This window comes from Balaenoptera physalus (assembly GCF_965194825.1).
Source record: "Balaenoptera physalus genome assembly, chromosome: 8".
Lineage (NCBI taxonomy): Eukaryota > Metazoa > Chordata > Mammalia > Artiodactyla > Balaenopteridae > Balaenoptera > Balaenoptera physalus.
The window spans coordinates 84,765,905-84,781,967 of NC_138887.1; positions in this window are offsets into that span (position 1 = coordinate 84,765,905).

Here is a 16,063-nt window from a genome sequence, read left to right on the forward strand (position 1 = left end):
CCTTGTCCCTTCTTCCTCATCCTGGGACGTTCCAATAACAGGTTGTGTAAGCCATTCACCCTGTGCACAAGAGCTAACTGTAGCAAAGAGCTTGGTTGTACACAGTGGGGTGCCACACACCCTCACAAAATGCACCTCACAGGGCAGAATGATGCTGGATATGGGAAGAGTGGGGACGGTGGGCTGCAGGCCCAGAGGAATTGACTCATTCCAGTGATAAGGCCTCTGGATGCAAAATGTGAGCACTTGTGAACAGAGGAGAATTGAAATAGGAGGAAAACACTATAAACTTTTGAAAGTGTGAATGTGTGCAACAGTAAATCGAAACTTGTATCAAAGAATTCATAGTAGGGAAAATCTTATCAAATGTGATATTAGGGGGAAATAAAGTTTTTCCCTTAGATATAATCTTGTGTTATAAACCACGTTTCAGATGTGATACCAAACATTTTCTAGAAAAGATTACAGAATTTTTTAGTAATAAGTTCAGTCACTGTAGAATATAAAGCTATTCAAAAAGCAATTGAATAATTTTAATAATCGGACCATGTACATTAGCATAAATACAAATTTTCTCTGGAAAAGAAAGGGTTTATATAACTGAAAATGTTGATTAGACCTTCTTATTAATCTAACATAACCATAACGATGAAATTAATACAGTAAATATTATCATAACTCATTATGGTAAAATATACAGTGGAATAGCACATTTAGAAATTTAGCTATCATTCTACAAACCTTTTCTCCTATTATTTCTTGGCAGTTAGAAATAGCTCTGACACTTGTAACTGAATAGTTCTTTCAATAAAAAGCTATTATTTTGGTTAAGTTACAAAAAAAGACTTTGTGTGAAACATAGTAAAACATATCAGCAGATTGAAAAGTTTCAGGTCTAAAATTAGGCTAAGGGCATTGTCAGGAAGTGAATATTTTCATGTTAAGGTTTTAGAAAGGCATTTTGCTAAAACTTGAGTTAAGGAAAAGACTTGGAAGTTAATAGATAACTGAATAAACAATAACCTCAGGGAGGGATTAAAGATTTGCCTTGCTAGAAGTCTGTGTTATCTATCAAAAGGAAATGAGATCTGGGCCATAGAGATATTCTAGGGGCTGTAAACTGGAAGAGGCTTGCCTAATCCCACTCCCATACCTCCAAATGTTTATTTACATTCTAGAGAGTAAGATCCAAGGGTACTGTGTTTACATGTTAAAGATTACTACCCCTCTCTCAGGAGGAGAAGAGGAACAGTTATTTTCCTATATAAACTCTCAGCTTCATATTTTGAGGGTTCCTCATTTAGAAATCCAGGGACATCAAGGTCACCTTTATCTGACTTTCATCACGTCACCAAGAACATGGGGGAGAATTGAGGCAAAGAGAACCAATGTAGTTATTCCTAAAAGTAATAATTAATATGACCCTGCCTCAGAAACCTTGTACCTATTTTTGGAATAATACATATAAATACACATATTAAAAACTTAATAGGTATGACCTTCCTGCTTCCTCTTCCAGAGAGTCTCACATTACACACTATTAAATTGAGAGAGAAAGACCTTTGAAGGCAAGAAAGAAAAGAAGTAAAATAGATAGAAGGGCTATTATAGATTATTATAGATGAGGCTACTGGCACGTGGAGTAGAGTAACCTGAAAGATAGGAATCTTTTAAGATTATGAGAGAGCTATAGTGCCAAAAACAATTATGAGTTTTGCCTTAAAAAGCCCATGATTGTTCAACACTTGAAACAATCCTTGGCTCCACAGTTCTCCATCATCAGGAACTAGACTAACAAAGGTATGCAATTACCAAAAAGAGCAAGACCCTAACACCCACTTCAAACGTGCCCAAGAAAGATGAAAAGGTAAAAAACCTCATGATAAGTGGAGTCTGGGAGCCTCAGATTCAAGAGCAGTTCCAGAAGCCTAGTCACTGGTCTCCCCACACTCCTAGGGTAAAAGATTTTCACAGTATCTGCCCAGCAGAATTCTAGAACTGCTTTAGACCAGTGATACTTGGTGCCTAGAAGTGAGGCAGAAACATTTATTGATCACCAAACATCTCTGTGTTCCCCCACTTTCCGCATTCCCTTTGCAGTTAAAAGAAGTTGTGTTCTGCCCAACAGTGAGCAGAAGTGACATGAGTCACCTGGGCAGAAGCATTAAGGTCTAGTTCTCTCTTCCCTGCCATAGTCACCTGAAAGCCAGATGGTGTTTGTACATGATGCACGCCACCTGGATGCTACAACTTAGAAAGAAGCTAACCTTGAGAACTGTGAGACTCTGCAGATTTTGCATGAGGGAGAAATAAGTACACGTGTTCAACTTCGGAAATTTGGAGGGTTTTGTTACCACAGCATTGCCTTTCCCAGTAGTTCTCAATCAGGGATCATTCTGCCCCAGCAGAGACATTTGGTCACGTCTGGAGGCACTTTTGTTGGTCACAACTGGGAAGAAAGGGCTACTGGTATCTAGTGAGTAGAGGCTAAACATCTTACAATGCACAGGACAGCCCCCCCCCAACAAAGAATTATCTGGTCCCAAGTGTCAATAGTACCACTGCTGAGAAGCCCTGGCCAAGCCTAACCTAACCCACACAACATTGAAATGGTCCACGACGTATTGTTAAATGAGAAACAGCAGATTTATTCTCCTCACCTTTATACTACATTTTGAGACTGTGTAAATCTCCTTGAGCTCATGCCTCTAGTCCGTTCTCCCCACAGTCAGCACAGTGATCTTTTTTTAAACAATGTAAAGCAAGTCACATCACTTCCCTGTTCAAAACCTTCAAGAGCTACACTCACACTTATAATAAAAACTCTACTCTGTACCTTGGCCTACGAGGCACCCACCCTTGTACCTCTCCAACATCATTGCTGTCCCTGTAGTCTGTCCTCACAGGGCCTCACACTGTCCTTCTAACCTGCCAAGCACATTCCTGCCTTGGAGCTGGAGGACACTACCTCTTCCTGATGTGTTTATCCTCTAGACATTTGATGGCTCTTCCCTCAGTCGAGGGCTCTGTTCCAGCGTCTCCTCCTCAGAGAGGCTTTCCATGATTACCCTACCTGGAATAAATTCCCCCTCCTATCATTCTTTATCCCCTTACGCTACTTTGTTTTCCCTCACAGAACTTATCGTACCTGAAATTTTGCTATGTATTTTTTTTGTTGTTTACAATTGCCCTCACCAGAATTAGCTCCACAAAGTAAAGGTATAATATTTTCCCTACAACATTTCTGAGTGTAGAATCATGACTAGATCAAAATAAGTACACAATGAGTACTTGTTGAATAAATGACTAAATGCATGGATGTCAGTGCATTGAGAGATACTAGGAACTATGTCAAAATGTTAATATCAATCACCTTTCAGTTGTACAATTTCAGAAGATTTTCATTTTCCTACGGTTTTATACATTGCCTCATTTTCTACCTATGTTACCTTTATAAACCAAATTTTCATTTTACTTTCCAAAGAAAAAATACAAACATGAATGTATGACATGAAAATATGTTGTGCATACTGAACAACAATTATGTTGCACATAATGAACATGAAAATACAAACATGCAAGAAGATTGAGTTTTGGAGGCAATTTCTTTATTATATACATGAATAGAGAAATTATATAGCAAATCTACATGTTTGCCTATTATATTCTCTTGGAATCAAATGGAATAGCCAGATTCCTCTAATTTTATACTTTAATAAGAATTTTTCTTTTGGTTGATACTAAGTCCACCTGAGGAAATATAGGAGTAGGAGAAATTTCCCCTAATACCTCAAAGGATTTCAATTCAAATTCCCAGGATCAAGTTAAAAGAAAGTCCCACAAATAACATGTGGTTATAAAATAATATGATTCCTACCCAATCTCAATCTTCAGAATAGCTCTTAGAAACTAAAAGCAGGGACTTCCCTGGTGGCACAGTGGTTAAGACTCCGCCTGCCAATGCAGGGAACACGGGTTAGAGCCCTGGTCCGGGAAGACCCCACATGCCGCGGAGCAACTAAGCCCCTGTGCCACAGCAGCTGAGCCCATGTGCCAGTACTACTGAAACCCGTGGTCCTAGAGCCCGTGCTCTGCAACAAGAGAAGCCACCGCAAGGAGAAGCCTGCTCACCACAATGAAGAGTAGCATCTGCTCACTGCAACTAGAGAAAGCCCGCGCGCAGCAACAAAGACCCAACACAGCCAAAAATAAATAAATAAATTAATTAATTAATTAAAAACAAAAAAGAAACTAAAAGCAGTCGTATTCATCACTAGTGGGCTCTGAATGAACTGCAAAGCAATGATAAAAGAAAACTCTGAATTTTCCTAATGAGAAACTCTGGGTACAAGCCACATTTGAGATAATTAAAAAATAATGGGCATTGAGTATTGAGAAAGGATGTTAATCTTCACTAATGAATGAGACTATATTATGATGTTATAATTAAAATGTCTGTAGTTTATATTTGAAATGACAGACACAAACAAAATAAGGAAGCTGTGAGATGGGCTTATGAAAGTCCAATCTGAGTGAATCTCTAAAGAAAAATCTGTAGTGGATATGTGTAGTGAATAAAAAAGAACATGCTTTCTTCACACACTAGAATGAGAAATTTTCAGGGGGTAAAAACAAATAGTGTATGAAAGCATTTTATGTTTTCAGGTTATAAACAGTTTCAATAAAAACAATATCCTAAACAAATAATATAACACTGAAAAACGTTCAAGTGGTGTTCTTTAAATATCTCTCAGTATGCTTGTTTTTGGACTATGTCCAATAGGAAAGGAAAATACAAATGGACAACTGGAAAGTATTTCAAAAACTAAAACACTAGATACTAATGACAAAATTGATATAAAACTTTGAATAAGTAATATCCATGTTAGCACAACTATTTGCTTTGTGTCTTAAAGAACATGGCTGACCAAAATACTGAGTCATTGATAAAATCCACATCTCCCTTAAAGAGATAAAATGCCTGTTCATATAAGTGGTCATTCAATCAAGATAGCACAAAAAATATTGAGATAATATATCCAAGTATCTGGAGAGTGGGTAATGAAATCAAGAGTAATAAGCCAGTAATGTGACAAAGTTACACTTAATAGATTTTCTTTTACTAATAGCTTTACTCAGTTGAAGAGTGTGACTATGAACAGAATACAATAGATGTTTTATATTAAGGATTCATTAACTATTTTGACATGATGTCCCCTGACTTTGAAAATTAATACAAATTGGTTTGGATATGAACATAATCCTGTAGATAGGAAACAGATTTTTAGATTAAGTAAAAGTTAACCACAAATTAATATTAATGGAGCCTACTGGATAAAGGTCCAATCAGCTCACATAGCAGTGAACTTATGCATTGGAAGCCATTGGGTTTAATGGTAAACAAAGTATTTGAGTACTTACTAACAGGTAAAAAATGAGCTTTAATTACATCTGATTATATTAAAATGGAAGAGTAGTGAAAAATGACAGACTGTGTTGTGCTGGGCTTCAGCAGGAATGAAGTTCAGGGTGTGGGGGACAGGCGATTTAGACAAGTATTGCTTGGGATTCTGTCTCAGTGAGATGATATTTGGGCATTTTGTTTATTTATGTGTTTCTCTCCTAAAGCAGTCACTTTCTTTGCCTGAAGAAAGCAGCAACCACAAAAGAATGGGAAGATTTGGGGATTCATGGCTGTTTTCAATTATGTATTTTGTAAATTCACAAAAATTATTTTAACCTGGCAGTTGTTTGCTGGAATTTAGCTATTATACTTTAGAAGGGTCAAAATGGATAACCATGAAACAATGTGAAAATATAATTTGATAATTTTTCATTCTACACATATTTATTATGCTCCTAATCTGTGCCATGCATTGTTTTAAGAGATTAGAGTATTTGTGAACAAAAGAAATTAATCTTTGCCCACTCCCCCATGTGAAATTTACACTGTAGTAAAATTACTTCCTCCTGGATTTTTTTTTTACTCCTTCAGTTATACTATAACAAAGTTTTACATGAGAGCATAATAACCATCCTCGGTGCTAGCAGAGAAAGTGGGAGAAAGGAATTGGCATTTATGCAGCATCTACTGGTTTTCTGTGTTGTGGCTTGGAGGACACAGAGATGAAAATCGTCTACAGCTGCTGGGGAAGTATATGGGGAAGAAAAGGTTGGGGGGAATGGGGGTTACCTGAGACCGTGAAATTTGTTAGACAGATGAGGGAGCAGCATGTGAAAAGGCACTGAGGCAAGAGAAAGCATGACATTTTTTTTGAACTTAAAGAATGGTAAGAGATGAAGGTATGCAAAGGCCAGATCATAATGAGCTTTATGTACCATGCAGATAGGTTTAGAATGATATCATGGTGAAAGGGGACTCACTGAAGGATTCATAGTAGCAGGGAAATATGAACAAATTTGTATAAGGCTCATGCTGTCAAAGAAGAATGTGAGCCTAAGTACAGGGACACTGATGAGTCTATTGCAGTAGCCCTGGGGACAGATGAAAAGCCAGTGCTATCTAATATGGGAGCTCCTAGTCACATGTGCTATAAAAATGTAAATTGAAATTAAGTAAAATAATTAAGAATTCAGTTCCTTAATCATACTAGCCATGCTTCAAATATTGTGTAGCACAGATGTAGAACATTTCTGTCTTCCAAAAAACGTTCAGTGGCACCATTGGATACCTAACCGTGGACAATAGTCACCTCTTCTGGGGAAGAAAGTGAGATTAGACTGAGGGAGGAAAGGTGAGCATTTTAAGGGGAGAGAAATTTAGAATTTACTTAATATGTCTCTATGCTTTTTATTCTTTCACAACAAGAATGTTGTGGCATTCACTACTTGTAAAAAGTGAAAAAAAAATCAAACACTAAGTTTGGTTTGAGGGGATGAAAAAGAAGGAACAGGCAGAGAGGTAGACTAAATCTCTCTTCAAATTGTGTTGCCTAATTTTGATGCTCTCTACTTGATCTTGGCTAGAAAATCCAGAATTTAGAGTATAAACTCTGAATTTGTCAAATGCTTAGTAGTAATAATAGAATATCTACATTTAACAAAAAAAAATTGATGCTGCATGATATTGAACATCATCATTATTATTGTTGTTGTTGTTATTTACTGGAAAAAAATAACACTTAAAGGCATGAAATTACACTGACCATAAGTTATACATGAAGAAGATTCAGAGAGACGACACAGGACCATCTCTCCCTACTTACTACCTAGAGAGCAAGCAGAAAGACAGCCTGGGAGTGGAACAGCCCTTGGCCGAAGACAGATGTGTACTGGCACAGTGGACTACCAGTGACTTCACGCTTCCAGGGCAAGTGTGCCAGGCTCATGGTGTATTTGGAGGATGCCCAGAGAGCCCAACCAGAGTGCGGCACCACAGTCTTCTAGCTCTCTAGCTGCCAAATTCCCAAGCTGCCAGATTCCTAAGCTGCCGAGTCAAAGAAGGCTTCACAACAATCTACCCAGGAAGTTTCAGCACTTGGATCTTGTCTAACCTGCCTGGTGCGGTGAATGTGATGTTGCTTCTTTAGCCAAAACAAAGCAAATCAAACTTAAGGATGAAAACAAAATTAATGCATTCACTGGAAAAATCAACTGTTTTCAGAGCTAAATTACAAGATAGTGTCAAATGGTTTTCAATTTGCCACACTTCCATTCAAATTGTAGAAATTATATTTTTAAAGAGATTAGTCTTTAAATCCCTGAATTGAAAATATGAGGCAGACTTTCACAGGAACAAATCTATATAAATTAGCCACTATTTATCAATGAACTGCAACAGTTTGTTTATCAATAAACTGGAAAGCTTAAACATTCCCTAACTCCTGTCAGCTGCAGAATTGCTTGGATTTAGATTGCTGCTATCAGGAGAGTTCTAATTTTTATTTTGCAATAGAAACAAGACAGGCTAGGAATGCAATACAGAGATTATATATTACATGGTTATCCTAGCTGAAATCTTCTGTGGCATGTTTTGTCAGAGTTATTTCAGAAGTGCTGAAAGTCTCTTCCACTCCCAAACTTGCTGGCAGTCCCAGACCTGCAATTAACAAACGGGTGGGAGAGATCTGCACACTGCTCATTGCAGGAACCCAGAGCCCAAGGAAACTCTCAGTGTAGGCATTGGGACCTTTTGTCACAGGGAGCAATGCTGTCCCAATGGGAAATGTATCTTTACCTCCTAGGCTTCCACTTATATTCTTTCTAAGAACTTTAAAAAGTCTCCAGAGAATATGAAGAGGAACTGGACCAAGAATTTGACCTGGAGACTGAAACTTTATTTGGAGGATTAAAGAAGAACCCAACCGACCTTGAATGGAGCTTCTGGATGAAGTGGGGGAAGCAGTGGCTGGTGTGGTTCTCCTTGGCCACGTGACTGGTCTCAAATGGCCAACATGCATGCAAGGAAGATTCCTAGTCTAAAAAAAAAGAAATGAATCTGTGCTTGGAAATTTACCCAGTAAAAACAAAACACAACCAAAAACTGACTTGGAAGTCAACCCAGGAAAAATATTTTATTCTTAGAGGTTCACAGAGGTGAAGAAACTGAAGAGACAGAAGAAACAGGAACCTCTGGGGGAGAGAGACCAGAACATGAGACTGAGAAAACAGGGTGCCATGTGGATAGAGATATGTAACGAACTTGGGCAATTTTTCAGCTCTTTCCTGCTGCCTTCTGGGCCTGCTTTTCATCCTGGAATATAAGAAATCCCAGTAGCATACTTTCTATGCTTTAAATATAATATTGATTACTTTTTTGTACTCAAGAATCTTGTTTTCATCTTCTGTAGTGGCAAAAACTAAAATATTAGATGCTGTCAGGTCTGGATATATTTAAAATTTTCATATAACTTCCCTTTTGTTCAGTTTTACTGACATCAGCACTGTAGAAGTGTAAGGTATATAGCATAATGATTTAACTTATATATATTGGGAAATGATTACCACAATGAGTTTAGTTAACATTAATCATCTCATATAGACACAGAAAAAAAAAGAGAAAAAAGAATAAAATGTTTTTTCCTTACAATGAGAAAAAGAAGTGCTAAAAGTCATTTATATCTACCACATACCAACATACTATATTTTATATATTTATACAATTATATATAATAATAGAAATTATATATCATATTTTAGAGAACATGAACAATGTATTATTATGTATTATATCCACTACATACCTATTTTTGCCTAAAAAACTGGAAATGGAATCTAAACATGTTAGAACTGTATACTGTCCTGGTACATCATAGCTTTTATTTCTAATTTAATAATTCTGTGAAAGCAAACTAAGTATTACCACTGAAATATTTCTTATTACTATAGAAAAGGAAAGAGACAATATTACATGATTCAAAAGTGAATACCCCTCATGTGATGTGAGGAATAGAACCCAGGTCAGATTATCTTTTGATTGAGGGTAAACCTTTACAGAAAATAATCCCTTAGAAGTAAAATTGAAGATTGTTATTCTTTTTGTTCTAACACTGTAATTAGTACAGTGTTTTTCCCAGCTGTCTCAAACCAGGTCCTCTGCTGGCTTTTCCAAATAGTGTACCAGCCCATTTTCATTCTCCCAAGGTCTGTTGGTGTTTCTGCACCTCCAAGGCCCACCTTTCATATCCAGAACCTGCTGCAATCAAAGACACACACCCCGGGCCAATTTGTATAATAGTGGTTTCCAGCAGTGTTAGCGGCTTTTTGGCTAGTTCTATCTAGATTGCTGGGCCGGTGGCTCACACTTCCCCTGCAGCTCTGTCAGACAGAATTGAAGTTTGAGGAGTTCTGGAAGCCTGTGTCTTAGGTTAATTATAATTTGCTGTGAATTCAAAGGAAATTCACATAAAAGACAAAATATGTTTTTTCACAGTAATATGAAAAAATGTGTGTGGAGATATATATGGCACACACACATATGTATTTGGTTCAACTCCATAAATATACATTGATCAGCTCCTGTGTGCAAGTACTAAGTTCATATGTGTTTAAAAACTGTGACCCATGATTTTTAGGAGCTTATAATCTAACTAGCAGATCAGCAATCTTGGGTTAAAAGGTTGCCTGAAGTCATTTTATTTTGTTCCTAAAATGGCATATAACTTAAGCATAACATTGTTGAAATACGGATGGATTTTCCTGCGTAAAGCTTCCTATCATTTTTTGAAAACATCTAAATGATAAAATCCTGATTTCCCCAATTAATTCACAAGCATGAATAGCTTTTCATTTTTATGTACAAACCAAAGCTTTAAAGTGTTGTGCTGCACATTAATTTTACATTTATCTAGACCTCTCACTTGTTGGGACATCTGTAAGATTAGTAATGAAGAAAATCTTTAAAAACTTAATTCACTATTTACCACTCTTAGTCTCACGAAGTCAAGAATGTGCTAACTCAAGTGAGTACTTTTTATATTGTGTAGTTTCCAAATCACTTACCAATAAGAATAAGAAAACAAGAAAAAATTGAAATAAAACTGGAAATAAAAAAATATGCCATAAAGTAGGTTAATAAAAAGAGATGATGAAAACTAAAAACTTAAGATTTAAAATTATATAACACCGTGACCACATTTGTTTGGTCATAAGAATTTTAATTACTAAGTAATGTTGAGTGCTACTTCCCCTACCCAGTCTTCTCTCACTCTCTGTAAGTCAGCTTTCCTTGCCTTACTCATACTCAAAAACAATGCATTACCTCTTGTTCACCTTCCCCATACCATACTGAAGTGTTTGTACAAAAGGGTCTGCCAGTTGATCTTCTAGAGGGTGATACATTTTCTCTCCACTCACAAGCATCATACATCCTCCTAACTCTATCCTCACTTCCTCCTTTACATTTGTTTTCCAGTCTTTAGTAGCAAAATCTTCCCACTCAAGCGCTATATGAATTATATCCGTTTCCCAGAACACCTCAGTCCATAGTGATTTCATTCCCCCTTGTCATCACATTGTCTTGATCACATGTTCTATGATCCCACTCAGTCTTGTAGTGACTTTTTTTTCCAGCAGAAAAAGCCTTTCAAACCTGCTACACCATGTATTTCCTGATTCCATGTCTATACCAACTTTCACAGTTCTAACATGCTATAAGGATGTCTCCATTTAGTGTCATGAAGTACAGTCAAAAATCCTTCATATTTCACCTGCTCTGATAAGCCCATGTTCCTAACTATGTGAGCATATATATGGTATTCCTCACAATTTTGTGTGCCAATACCCAGAGAATCAAAGCATTTCCAAGCTAAAAGGACCTTATAGATTACTGGGCAGGTCCAATCATTCTTTTTTTCACGTTAGGCTCATTAACCAATTTTCTCAAGTAACTTGCCTAAGGTCACACAGGTGTCAAGGGAGCTGGTTCCAAAATCCTAGCTTCCTAACTCTGATTTCACTATCTTCCTTCCCAAAAAGACGCACATCAAAATAGGTTCCTGTGGTTCCTTTCTTGTGAATACCAACTGCACTGTGTTTTTCCACCCTTCCTCCCCCCAATTACTTCACACTCCTCCAGCCCCTCACTTCTGTGTGTTTTTCCTTCTATTCATGCCCTCTATTAACTATTCCAAATTTGGAGTCACTCAGTTCTTGGTGGTATTTATTTCCTTTAAATACCTATAGTCTTTCATCTATATTTCTCTTGTTGAATTTATCAAAATCTACCACACATAACAGTTATTTATATTCTTGTTGTGTCTTGCTATGAGAAAGTAAGTTACTTGACAGAGAACTCACCGTGTCTTACAGATCCTTGTAACCCTTGTGGTTCTTAATAAATCAGTGTTCACCTGAATATAATTCCACCTATCATAGGATATAGCTGGATGAGAGGCAAGTTAGTTATCACTCAACATTTAATCTATCTGATTTGCCATGGTTTAAAATAGTTTTTTGAGTTCAGTGTTTCTTTTTGTTGTTGTTGTTGTTATTTGCAGGGCCACAATAATAAACTATAGCAAATAGAAATTGAACTTTTTCAGTCACATTCAATTCAATCAAGTTGTAGATCATATGCTCCCAGAAATAAAGCATCTCTTATTTTTCTTACTTCATACCACTTATAACAGAGCCACATTCGGAAAAGGACTGGGAAATATTTGGGCTCAAAAGTATCAGAATCCCCATTTCAGTATTCAGAATTCTGAATTATGATACAAAAGTTTTACTTTGTCCTTGTCTTGATTGGCAGAAAAAATTTTATATGACCTGAATTTTGTGATTTTCACTGTGCTGTTTTAACATTATGTGGTCACCTAAGATACACTAAAAGTGACCATGATTTTAGGATATGAATAGCAGAGTTTAGTACAGAATTGATTCTCAAGGAAAGCTATATGAATGAACTATTGACTAGTTTACACTAGCCTATCCCTGAACTTATTCTTTTCGTATAATATTTGATGCTTATTTCCTCCATGAGAAGGGGAATTTAGAAACTCATATTCCATTTATTTTGTAGCAGGTGAAAGTAATGTAAATAATTTTCCTCAAGCACAAAAGCTTTCCTTTTAGAACATCATACATCTGAACTTCTTTCTTAACATTCCTGGATAATCATCTTAACAGTTGGGTTTTCCATTGTTCTTAACACTGTGTGAACATAGCAGCTGCTTCAGGATATAAGCTACCACTTCCTCACTCATAGATGTCAGAGCCCCATCATCTCAAAAGTATGGGTAACCCTTATAAGAAAGAAACTGTTCTATAATCCTCAAAAACCAAAGCACTACTTATATTCAGAGTCAGATTTTCTGGAAAAAAATAACCTAAGAGGCATTGTATTTTCAATAGCTCAAAAACCTCAGCTAATGAGGAGAAAATATGAAGGATGTTCAAACTGGTCTTTGATGACCTACTGCTATGTGATGCTTACTAGCATAGACAAATGTATGTCAGCAACTGATTGCTATCTGATCAATCTCTCATTGCTATCCGTTGGTCCACCTATCCCTGCAGTAGTTTTTGTGGCTGACTCTGTAGTTGGTGTACATTATCTTACTTTGTGCAAAGTAAAATTAAGTGGGTGTTACTTGGAGTAGAAAAGCCCCACAAGCACTCATTAATGACACACAATTTAGATACTTATAATCCCAATTATACTCATACTAGCAACCATGTTTGCAAATGACATTTCATGAAATAGCAAAAGAAACTCAGCGTGCACAGGCTATGGCTATTCTATGTCTTGCCATTTCCATTCCGTTCTATTCTACCTTTACACATATGTAGATATAAATTTCAAAAAGTATTTAATAATGTACATACAAAATGAAAGGCATTGTGCCCTATATTGAAACATTTAATAGTATCTTGATGTTATATACTTAGATCACTCAGTTAAACAAAGCCCTTCTTTAAGATAAACTTCCCTTATAACAGAAATCCATTCAAATGTTTTTAAGGAGAAGTTACTGAACCAGGAGTAGCAGACTTTTATACTCATGAATCTGGCATATATGGAAGGAGTTATAAGGGTAGGAAACACCCAATGTCAAACGGTGCATGAAAAATACTTATTCCTCTTGGGGTGTTGTAGTGTATTTCTCCAAAAGTCATTTTTACTACACTGCCACTCTTCACACACACATAACCATAGAACTGACAAATAATTCCAACAAGTAGTCAATGGATTTTAGTAATTCACGGCTTAGAAAAGGCAAATTAGGTAGTTCATCCTAAACATCTCCCCTAGGGGTTAATTATGGGCAGTAATACCTGCATCCAAAGAGTCTGTGGAGATGCAAGGATGGGTTTGATTATGTCTAGAATAACTCTTTGAATTGCCTAGTGTATAAAGCTATAATAATTTACAGCAATATTGTGTTATCTATTGCCATGAGACTGTTAACTTGTGTTTATGTAATGTCTTTCTTAGATTAATTGGAAATGCTCCATTTGAAATCAGAACAGTCTCTAGAGAACACTGCTAAAATGTTTTATCCATTAAAAATAATTCAAAGCCAGTTAACTGGCCAATGAAAAAATTTAATGCTTTAGGAAGTCTCTCCTAAACAGTTACTTTGAGCCACCATGCATGTCTGTATTTGGCTTTTGAATTAAACCTCCATGTAGTATATTCCATGTTAGGAACACCAGCAGAAATGAATAGACTCTGTGTGATGCAAGGGATTATAATAATGATTGAAATGATCAATCAGCTCTTTTTCAGTGTGTGCAGGGAAAGAGCTTGCTAGAGATTGGCCTCAAAAGGAACCACTCATTTTATATATATAGCATTTAATAATTGTTAAATAATGTGTATGTAATTCCATAGGTGCCTCAGAAAAATTATATAATCCTCGTAATTATATGAATCCTAATAACTGCAATGTAGAAAGCATATGCTAGGCATACGCACAGGTCTGTTTTTTTAAGACAACTGTAGTGCACACTGTAGCATGCCACCCAGTTCCCGCCTCTCAGGAACAAGGCATTCATTTGCCAGCTGCCAAAAGTGTTGGCTTTTAAGCTACTTCCTAGGAATTTCCTTTGGCCAAAGAGAGCTATCTCCCTCAAAATTACATACCTTTTTCTCAGGGCAGCCTGCACCCAATGATTTGTTGATGAAATGTTACAGAGGCCTGAATCACCTACCTCAATTCAAGACACCTTAATTCAAGGGATATTCTATTTCAGAGCCCCCCACAGGCTTGGCCGAGGCCTTTATTTCAAATGTATAGAAGTTCAACTTCCCCTGCTTCCCTCACTTCTTCACAGATGCCATTCCTGAAAGCACCTCTCCCTGTCTAATATAACTCCCCCAGTTTAGTGTCTGTTTCCTCTCTAACATGACCTAAGACATGAATCTCAGTGTTGGGGATGAGGAAACTGAGGATCAGAATGAATGCAAGAAATAAGCCTCAAACCCACAGGTTTTTTATAGCTCAGTGTTGTCTGGCTAGGAAGAAGCTGATCCAAACTCTAAAACCTCCTATTTCCTAATGAAAAATTATTTTGCCTGTGGGAGTAGGCAGACCTATGTCCAGTCCTGAAAAAATAAATTCTTTAAGAATCTTAGAAAAAGGAAAGGTTATTAAAGAGTTATTCACATCACCTTTTTAAAGTAATATGGTCTAAAATTTTTAACTTCCTACTCATTTTGTTTATGAAGGTAGCAAATTTTAGTTCATTCATGCACTATTCCATTTATTTAACATTTTAAAAGTTCTAATACAAAGAAATAGAAAGTAAGGAAATAAAATTTATGCTATTCTGGAATACATGAAGTGAAAAACATTCTATGAATGAGCAAGTTCCATCTCAAAGATCTATAGCTATTGATTGACCTAGTAGTTGTATAACATTGAATGCTGATAACAGAACTTTGGTTAATATGTTTTTAACTTTTGCTTTCTGTCCACATGTTTATCTAGAGAGAGCATTTGCTATTCTGTTGATATAAGTATGTTACTAGTAGAACAAACTAACAATATCCTTTTCCTACAAAGTTTACATTCAAGAGGCAAGGAATTAAAATATGCCTAGCACAAAAGGTACAAACTCCAGTTACAAGATAAAAACGTACTAGGGATGTAATGTACAACATGATAAATATATAACGAACACTGCTGTATGTTATATATGAAAGTTGCTAAGAGAGTAAATCCTGAGTTCTCATCACAAAGAAAAAATATTTTTTTCTTTTTCTTTTATGTTTTATCCATATGAGACAGTGGATGTTCATTAAACTTATTGTGGAAATCATTACATGATGTACGTAAGTCAAATCATTATGCTGGTACACCTTAAACTTACACCGTGCGGCATGTCAAATTATACCTCAATAAAACTGAAAGGAAAAATAAAATAAAATACACCTAACATCTTATTTTGCGTAGTAGTCATAGCCCTACATAAAGTAATGCTGAAAGTTTTACATAGTTCCATTTCTGATAAGGTGTTTTTGTTTTTGTTTTTAATTCTAAAATTAGAGCAGTAAAGGCCTTCCAAAGAAATGAGGTACTGCAATATATAGGTCATTTGCATAATAAATTTGAAAACTAATACCCCATGTATTTTCAAGGAAAGATAATAATTTCCC